The following is a 10,672-nucleotide window of genomic DNA, read 5'->3' on the forward strand; positions in this document are numbered from 1 at the left end:
CATAACGTCAAGCTGTAACAACAATAGATGTTAATATTTTGTTGTTTTTAGGTTGTTTTGGAAATTGACCTGAATGCAACATCTGTCCGACATTGACTTCAGCCTGATGTTGGGTTCTGATGTCAACCCGGTTTTCATTTCCAAGCAAAATGCAACATCCCACGACGTTGGGGTACAACGTCAATCTGACATCATGTTGATGTTCTTTGTCTGCCTGGAATGATGACATAATTTTCAATCTCTTCACATTTGACATTGTCCATGTTTTAGGGTTCTCAGTCTATCTAAAAAAAAAGGACAAACCAGTAAATTTGTTTTGTAAGTTATTTTCTGCAAGCATCTGAAAAATAAGCCTTCACATGGCACTTCCTTAGTGATGTAGAAAAGGAATATTTTTATACATTACCACCTGCTTAAATCTGCACATTTCCATCCACAGTGTCACTCCAGCAGTTGACAATTATGTTTGCTTACTGTAAAAACTAAAGATTTACAATGTCCTTGCCAGAAAAAAAAACAAAAAAACATTGCATTTAACATTCATTTATCTGTATATACGACACATATAGCTTCGGGGTCAGGAAGTTCTCATTATTCTATTATTTTTATGTGTTTTTTTCAATCCAGGCTCATTCTGAAAATGTACTGCTATACACATTTCTGGAGAGAGCCAAATCAAAAACAATGGTTTTTTTTGTTGTTGTTCTTTTTTGTTTTCGCATAAATCCACCAGAGGACACTGTTGACTGACTGGCTGACCCACCCTCCTCTTTCCCTAAACCCAACCAATGGTGTTTTCAAAAGCACCGATTGACTCGCCCGATTCCCCAGACCAGAAAAGGAAAAGCCCTCATCTGGTTTTTACCACGTTTTCAGATTTTACCACATTCTCACCCTGTCATTAACTTTTTTTTATATAATTTTTTGGATTCTGTTTTTGTCTTACCTGCTTTCTGCAATCGTTTTTCATTAAACTCAAACCCTGTCTTGCATTTAACTCCTATCTGCATCTCAAGTCCGGCGACATACGCTGCAAGCCACTGGACAAACTGGTAACAGCAAAAAAGCCCATATGAAGGTAAGTTGTCAGCTGCTAGTACAAAAAGGAACAGCGTCATACCGCCTTGTAGTGTTCATTTTAAAGACAAAATGCAGCCATCTGTACTTCTGGCTGCATAATTCACGATCTTCAGGAGTGTATATAAGGTTTTCAGAATGAGCCTATGTTGTTGTTTTTTTTTTTTTTTTTTTTTTTAAGAAGAAGAAGAACAAAAAACCTGCAAGCTCTGAAAGAGATGAGAAATGCAATGCAAAAGTAACTCAAATGTAAGAATAAGAGACAAACATCTCCATTTATATTTAAAGGGTCAGACAGTCATATGAAACACTGCAGAGTGTGGGAAGGGAGGGCTTTCTCCTGTTTATATCAGTCATTTTACATTATGGACCTGCGCTACTTTTCCGCACAAGACAAAAAAAATTACCAAGCATACATCATATATCCCATGGTAAGTCCCTGAGACCACATTGTTAGATAGAAAAACAATATTTTATAAGCATTCAAGTTTGGTAAAACTACATTTTTCCTCCACAACTGAAACACAACTAGGGGGAGAAACTTGATACTGTAATGAATTCAACCCAGGCTCATTCTGAAAACGTATCGCTATATACATTTCTGGAGAGTGCCAAATATATCCCAAGACCTATGTTTTTATTTATTTTATTTATTTATTTATTTATTTATTTATTTTTTGCAGCTTTTGCACAAATATACCAGATAATATGTTTTCACAAATCCACCAGAGGGCACTGTGTATGCTTTTTGAGATCTCAAATTTCTCTCGTGAGTGTCATTCCTGCCTGCTGTTCTCGCATAAACCCACCAGAGGCCGCTGTCGACTGACTGACTGACTGATCTACTGACCCACCCTCCTCCTTCCCTAAATTCAACCAACAATGTTTTCAAAAGCACCGATTGACCCACCCACCCACTTCCCTAAACCTGACTGACAGTTTTCAAAAGCAATCCAGAAAAAGAAAAACATTTCGCCTGATTTTTACCACATTTTTTTAGATTTAACCACATTCTCACCGTTATTTACTTGTTTATTTTTATTTATTTATTTTTTGGCTTCTGTTTTAGTCTTTCCCGCTCTCTGGAACCATTGTTTTGTCTAACTTTTTTATCGGGGTCAACTCCTCTCTGCTACTCAAGTAAACCGACGTACAAACTGCTAACAGCGGGAAAACCATCCATACCAAAAGTAGGACTCCTTACGACCCCGTAGCGTTTGTTTTAAAGACTAAATGCAGCCATACATACTTCTGAATATGTAATTCGTAATCTCCAGAAATGAATACAGGGTTACGTTTTCAGAATGCGCCTTTGTTATGTTTTGGGCGAGTAACTCAATATTTTAATGTATTACTTTTTAAAGTAACTTTCCCCAACAATACACAAATATAATCAATTAACCAGTGTTAAACTAGTCTAAGCCTACTTAGAAGCAGGAGAAGAAAATCAGCAGCAAAAACAAAAACATCTCCCTGCCAAACACGGCTACCTCAATACAACGTTTTGCTTTTATTTTACACTTGCATTTATTCATTTAGCAGAAGCTTTTATCTAAAGTGACTTCCAAATGAGGAATAATACAACACAAGTGATTCATCCTGAATTGATTGTGTTATATAAGGCATGTCAAGTCTTCTCCTCAGAAGAAATAAAGTCTATTCATCAAGATTCGCTAGAGATGAAGAAACATTAGTATTATTGATGCGATGGTTTGGAAGTAGCACTCCTGAGAGTCACACAAATACTTTATGTCGAAACACGGTTGCTAATGCGAGAAAGAAACTATTCACGCTCGAGACAGAGACAAAGGCATCATTTAGATTCACTTTTTTCTAAGGTGCAAGAGGCTCTAAAGAACAATTATACAACAGAAAGTTTTCAACTTTAACACAAACAGATGTTATAATGCAAAAATAAGTTATGATCAGTAAAGCTGTTTTTAAAAAGTGTTATCAATTTTAACTGAACTGGGAGAGATTCTGGAAGCTGTCTTGCATTTTCTGATCAAAGGTAAAGTAGAACAAGTTACATTGTGGAGAATTTAAACTAACCAGTGTCTTTACAATGACGATCAAAGAAATTTATTTTACTCATTTTGATCACACTTTAAAGGGGTGGTCCACTATGATATTATATTCATAGTTCATGTGTTATGAAACTGTGTGAACATCTCTGTATGTAATACACTCAAAGTACAAAGGGAGACATTGTTTTCACAGACTTATCTTAGCAAAGCCTACAGCGAATGAAGCTTTGAAAAAATTTACATTCAGATTAATGAGATCATAAAACCTTCAGGTTACGCACATTCACCACGCACATATACCTCGCACAGCAAAAGGGAGTGGCCAGAGATGCTGTAATTTTAGTAAGCTAAAATGTCGTCCAAATGCTGCTATTTCCATAGAGCTACTTCTGTTTCTGTATTTGGGCTTCCAAAGGACACAACACAAAGAGAGACATACAGTTCAATTGTAATTATATTCCAAAAAAGATATAGCTCTAGCATTTGACAAAGGACAGCTTTTAGAATCTCTGGAATTTGAATAGATTTGGCTAAAAACTCCTTAAAGAAAGAGCAGCTCCAACCATAATAGAAAAAGCTGCTAAGTATTTTTAAAATTGATCTATTACATGCATAGTTTCTAACCTTACCAGAATGATGCAGCAAGGACGTAAACAAGAATGTAAACAACAGGAAATGCTGTTTGGCACTGCCAACGATTTAGCTACAAATTCATATTTATCCGTCAAACCACTGTAAACAGCCACAATCTTCACCAATGCTGCAGTGTTTCTCTATGCAGCCGCTTTCACTGCATTCTACATCTCAAATAAGAGCACGTTAAATGTAGATGTTTCAAATTACTTACACATGCTTAAATTCGAATATATACTTAAGACACTTGTCAGGTTTTATTTTAGAAAGGTTTTATTTAGTGAGGTTTTTGTTTTATTTCTGTGCATTTCTGTCTGAATCAAACTGATATGGCTAACAGTTAGACTGACTGACAGTACTTACACAGAAGAGGCAGAGCGTTATGTTAGCTGACCAATCAGAGTCTCTTGAGGGCAGGCCTTTGAAGGAATATCTCTCTCTCTCTCTCTCTCTCTCTCTCTCTATATATATATATATATATATATATATATATATATATATATATATATATATATATATATATATATATATATATATATATATAAGAGAGAGAGAGAGAGAGAGAGAGAGAGAGAGAGATGTTCAAAGGAATTTTTTTGACAAATTTTGATCACACTTTAATTTATAAACAATTGATGCTTACATGAACTTAGATGGATAGCTCAATAAACCACCAATTGGCTGCTTAATAACAGTCTCTGTGTTTTTTAAAAGAAACCATAAAAAAATAAAACTGTACTGCAATCTTGCTAAACAAAAGTCTTCTTTCCTCAAGAAAAGAAAAACAATAGCATAATCACAATTAAAAAAATGTTATATTTATATTGCTGTTGCCATCCTTTTATAGAAGCAACAATACACTAAATGTCATGCATTACAGTAATTTTACAAAGTTTGTAACATGTTTTATCTATTTATCAATTTGAAAATGCCATATTGTATTTTATGGCATCACACAATCGGTCTGCAGTTCCAGGAGTATAATCTAGTGTGCTCTATTTTATAGCCCACTCTACTGTACCAATGTGCAAAGCCTGTATGTCAAAATATATTAAAATGAAGTCATCAAACACAACTGACGTGCGTATCAAAGGCAAGTCAACATCCTTTTCACTTCCACAAGGTGAAATTTTCACATTTTCTTTGAGAACATGTTAAAGATGAATTATTGATCCGAAGGTGTCATAAAGCACACAGCTGTGTGTGTGTGTGTGTGTGTGTGTGTGTGTGTGTGTGTGTGTGTGTGTGTGTGTGTGTTTGTGTGTGTCATATGTGATGCAGTGTGAACCGTCACCTTTAGACCTGCCCTGCTCTTCCTCAAACAATACACATCAGTGTCCATCTTTCATTTCCTTCTCTCCTGACAACAGTCTCAAAGACATTTTATATATCATTTTTCAGTCTTTTTATTAGATTGTTCAGGACAGACAGCAGAGGAAATTATTAAAGAGAGTGATGGGACTGAAACCTGTCAGAGCTAGGAAGCAACTCTCAAACTTCTCAAGCCACAAACTGTAGCTTTCTTCATACAAACTAGCTGTTTTCTAGTCTTATACATATAATAAACTAAAGATATTTACTTAATATCACTTGTTCATATTGAGTATAACAAAATCTCAATATTTTGTCAGGTTGGTGGTCTTAGGATACATCTTAAGAGGTAATGCAATTGAATTTTTCAATTAGACATGATATACAAATAAATATAGAGATTTTTTTTCACTAAATTACTTTTAAAATACTTAAAAAGTGATAAAAGGAAACTAAAATGAAAATTGCCTTATTTATTCTCCCTCATGCAGTTTAAAAATGTTAAGTTTCTTTAAGAGCACGTGATATGATTGTGCACTGCTGGCCACTCATCCGTAATCAGTAAAATCCAACCAGAATGATCCTAGCTTAATATAAAGGGATCACTTTCTCCTTCCAGACCGGGCGGGAGCCCTGGGGCTCAAATATCTCCAAACTCAGGGTTGTCTCCCGGGACAGCATGCCAAACTTGCTATAAGTGTCAAGCATATCTAAGTGGGAACTCTTGAAAGAAGATATTTTAAAGAATGTTGGTTGACAATTGATTTCAATTGTAGTAAAAAAATAAGTCGGTTAGATATTTTCAGTGGTGTAAAGTAACTAATTACAAATACTTAAATTACTGGGTTTTTTTTTTTCTCAGAAATTGTAATTTAAGTATTTTTAAAAATGTGTACTTTTACTCTTTCTTGAGTAGATTTTTAGTGCAGTATTAGTAGTTTTACTCACTTTTAGTCACTACTTTCCTTCAACCTGCAGTCACTACTTTATTTTTTTCTTGTCTATGGGGATTAGAAAAATCAGTCCTGTGAATCCTGTCCAATCAAATCACACATAGAAGGTAAATAACATCATAATGAACAACCTCAAGACATGGGTGATTAATAATGGCAGCAAACTGTTTGGAAGCATTAAAGGTGTCCAAGAAGATGCCCAAAATCTTCACACGCCTTGACCAAGAGACTGTTTAGATGCATGTCACTGATGAAAAGATGAAGGATGTTTACAGTATGATGATCGAAATGGCGTCATGACGTCAGACTGACGTTGTACCCCAACATTGTGGGGACGTTGCACTTTGTTTGGAAATGGAAATCGGGTTGACATCAGAACCCAAGGCATACCTTAATGTGCAACATCCAACCTAAAATTAACCAAATATCAACATCTAATGATGTTACAGCTTGACGTTGTGTGGATGTTACCACTATGACGTCTATCAGATGCTGGATTTTGGTTGCCTGACGAATAAATGCCAGTATTTCACGTCAAAATGACATTATTTAAGATGTTGGTTCGATGTTAGATTTTGGTCACTTTCTAACACAACCTAAAATCAACCAAACATGAACGTCATATGACAGTTTTATTGGACGTCAAAATAGTGTTATCCTTAGACACTGGCTAGTCATTGAATTATGGTCACCTGACATCACAACATTAATCTAACCTAACAATTATGTCTTATGACAATAAATAAATGCACTACAGAATATTTACAACAGATAGGTTAACTCTACTTGCACCACATTTTTAGGCAAGTAATGGTACTTTTAGTTGAGTATGATTTTTCGGTACTCTTTTTTTTTTTTACACCACTGGATATTTTCAAAATATCTACTTTTGTGTTCAACAGAAAAAAAAATAAACTCAAAGAGGTTTTGAACACGTGAAGGACTTTCACTGATAAAAAAACAAATTAAACATTTTTTATCTTTTTATGTTGCTTAAATATAATTCAAAATACTTGTTACATACTTAATAGCTTGTTTCCGAACAGGATAGTGGGATTTCACCAAGTAGGACATGTTGAAAAGTGCAGCTTTATGCAGGTAAGCCTCTCATGTACTGTATCTCTCTCATATATTCATGGAGATTTCACTATGTTTCTGACCACAGATAACATGTAATGGACGTCTCATGTGGACGATTGTAATAGCAAAGTGGCCCATGGGCGTGGTTGCATTAAAAATGATGAGCTCAGACTGAAAACTACACATAGTGTTGGATTCATATTGATTACTCTATTAAACATTTCTTGTTTTCAACATGCACTCACTGCATTTAAATTAGACTCTTCAAACTTTCCACACATATAAATATCTCATGTCTGTGTGTCTTGTTTTCCTAAAGTTTCAGTTCATTTTAGTGACTGGTTTCTAAAAACATTTTGTGAAGAGACAAAAGAACGAACAAACTCTGTTTATTTTATTTATTTTGCAAAGGCACAAACTCTTGTTGTTTTTGTGAGTGTACACAAAAAAAGCAGACACATAACAGATTCAAATGGTGTATAACTTATATGTGTGATCAAAATCAACAGTATTCTTAGTCTAAGAAGAGATGAAGAAGAGATTAGTCTAAGAAAAAAAGAGATGCTTATCTTGTCGTCATGATGTGGAGACAGGGGCGGACTGGGACAAAAAATCAGCCCTGACACTGTCAATAGTATCTGGATGCAGCCTTTATGATGCAAGCTGAGATTGCATCACTCAGCAATGCAATGTCAGACACAATGCACTCAATGGAGTGAGTGACATCACTGATGGGTAGGGTTAGGGGTGGGGTTAGGTGAGCGCATTAAAAAGCATTGGATGGAGCTCAGATTGCACTGCACCGAGTCTGCAGCCAGACCCCTCTCGACACTGTAGCCACTCCAGCCCACATGACTACACCGACACTCATATGCACATTCACTACTTATATTGGTGTACAGATGGTGAAATAATATAAGCAGTACCATATGTTATAGATATTTAAACATTTAATTTATGTGACTAGAACAAAAACAACCCGTTTATAACTAATTTATACATTCATTCCTTTTCTTTTCGGCTTAGTCCCTTTATTAATCTGTGGTCGCCAAAGCGAAATGAACCACCAACTAATCGAGCATATGATTTGGGAATACACACATGCTCACAAACATACTCTGCGGACAATTTAGCCTAGCCAATTCACCTATGTTTTCCATCCCATTAGATCACATTATTTAAAATAATCAGTCCAGCCAGCCTGATCTCACAAGAAAACGTAAGTATTTTACGTTTTGTCAGTTTAGTGGCTAATTCATACATATTCGTACAATTTAAGATTTTAAAAAGGAGGCATGGCACCTAACCCCACCCCTAAAGGCTGATTTATACTTCTGCGTCAAACGCCAGCGTATGCTACGGCGCTGACGCATAGCCCTTTGCCGTGGCCGTCGTCGTCGCTGACTTGCACCTCTCAAAAAATGTAACTACACGTGGCAACGACGCGTAGCGCAAGCTCTGTGATTGGTCGGCTTGGTAGCGCTGACGAGTCTGGGCGGGACAGAGAGCCGCGCGAATGGTGCAAGCCTGATGTAGTGATTGTTTACAAGTGTGGAGTCCCATGAAGGAGCTCCGGATGGAAAGTTTTGTTTTGTGTTTACCTCATAGTTAATGTTGTTGCATGTCCGCCGGTTCATGCCTCAAAATGAGCAAGTGTGAGCCACTTGTACATCCCAGAAGTGTTCAGGAAAAGCTAAAAAGCAGCGAAGAAACTCGACACAGAGGAACATTTACACCTCACTGCCAACTAGCATTTCGGAAGTGTTAATGCAGACCAACAGAGACAGCGTGCAGAAGTATAAATGCACAGCCACGCGCGTTGCCTGCGCCGTGGGTTACGCCGGTCACTTGACGCAGAAGTATAAATCAGGCTTAACCCCAACCTTCATTGGGTCAAATCGTACTAAATAGTGCAAATTAGATCTTAAGAATTCATACGAATTAGCCACTAAATCAAAAAGTTACGAATTGCTGTGAGATTGTGTTGGTCCGGCAGGTGGTGCTGATCAACAACAGTATTAGTTCTAAGATGATAAAAGCAGGTAAAACAAATTAAAACTATTATTGCAAAGCTGTCCAAATGTGACTGTTTATACGCATCAGCTGCCGACTGGAAGGTCTTAGCATTCTCCTTGCGCATACACACAAAGCATAATGGGTAATTTTGCGTTCTAAGAAAAAGGTCCATATCACATGTTTTTGGACTTGTGGGAGAAACCGGAGAAAACCCACACCAACACAGGGAGAACATGCAAACTCCATAGAGAAATGCCAACTGATCAAGCCGAGGCTCGAACCAGTGATCTTCTTGCTGTGAGGTCACATCGATACCCACTGCACCACCGCGTCTTTCTCTAAGATTTTCGGCACGGCCTTTCACTTTTTACCGTCCATCTCTGACAATTAATTTGTGTTGCACTTACTTTTTGTTTAACATTCTTGCCAGATTTTGATAACGTTCGCATAACCTGTGATTAGGTCGGATTGGGTCAGCCCATCTCAAAACCAGCCGGCCGTTGCAGATTGGGGCATGTGCTTAATATTTATTATTATTACTATCATCATCATCATATTCACATCTTGCAAGAGATAAAAGCTGCACGTAAAAACAACACACAAAATAAAAATAAAAACTGACCAGCCCACAGTGGCCAATCCCTTTAACCGCCACCAATCCGCCCCTGTGTGGCGACCTCAGAGGGTTAACTTCTATGTTGATCCTGGAACAACATTCCAATCTGCCAATCAGAATTAAGAGATACGTTTACAATAATTTAGGCTTACAGTTAGAATTACAGGCTTTTACATTATTGTTATCCAACTATTATTCCCTTTTCATTTAGGGAATAATTCATAGTCAGGGTGGGGATAGGTATGGATTACATTGTCGAACAAAAATGATGTTCCAGGATCAACATCAACTTGATGATAATGTTCCAGGATCAACAGGATCACATCCTACCTGACAAAATCACACCCACCTTACTGAAAAATTACCTGTCAACATTTTAGAAAGTACATTTTGCTCACCGGTAAAGTGACTGTCTGACATAAACTACAGCAGAAGCGTTTTGTCATGCAACATCGCTTTTTGTTTAGTAAAGTATCTTATAACTGGAAAACATATATATACAATTTTGAAAAGAGCAGAGCTGCCGTCATGCTTGTGAGACTGTAGTTAAGCTATTAGTGTTGCTTCTTTAAGCCATTACTCTGCATTCACTGAGGCTCAGACACACATTTCAGCTTCACAGTCACATTACTCGCCTCACCACTTACTAAAAATCCTTCAGTGTTCATATGCACAATTTATCCCTTCTTCATGATTAATGTTTGCGACAAATTGCTTCCTCTCTCTTCCTTCCTCTCACAGTCATCGCCTTAAGGCATGGCACTGCAGGTGAATATATATATATATATATATATATATATATATATATATATATATATATATATATATATTTATATATTTATATATATATATATATATATATATATATATATATATATATATATATATATATATATATATATATATATATATATATATTTATATAAAACTAATTATTTTCACAATACTTCACCAGATGA

General features: G+C 36.3%; 1 long non-coding RNA gene across 1 annotated transcript; it reads right to left on the bottom strand.

Annotated features, from left to right (window-relative positions):
- Window positions 1-5,884: 5,884 nt before the first annotated feature.
- Window positions 5,885-9,819, bottom strand: LOC147846495 (uncharacterized). The gene is made up of 4 exons (XR_015478968.1): window positions 8,954-9,819; window positions 7,914-8,383; window positions 6,614-7,706; window positions 5,885-6,132 (listed from the first exon to the last, which is right to left on the bottom strand). It is a non-coding gene; the product is annotated as an uncharacterized LOC147846495 (long non-coding RNA).
- Between the last annotated feature and the right edge of the window lie 853 nt (window positions 9,820-10,672).

This window comes from Danio rerio, chromosome 2 (assembly GCF_052040795.2).
Source record: "Danio rerio strain M-AB ecotype USA chromosome 2, GRCz13ab, whole genome shotgun sequence".
In the NCBI taxonomy this organism is placed as follows: domain Eukaryota; kingdom Metazoa; phylum Chordata; class Actinopteri; order Cypriniformes; family Danionidae; genus Danio; species Danio rerio.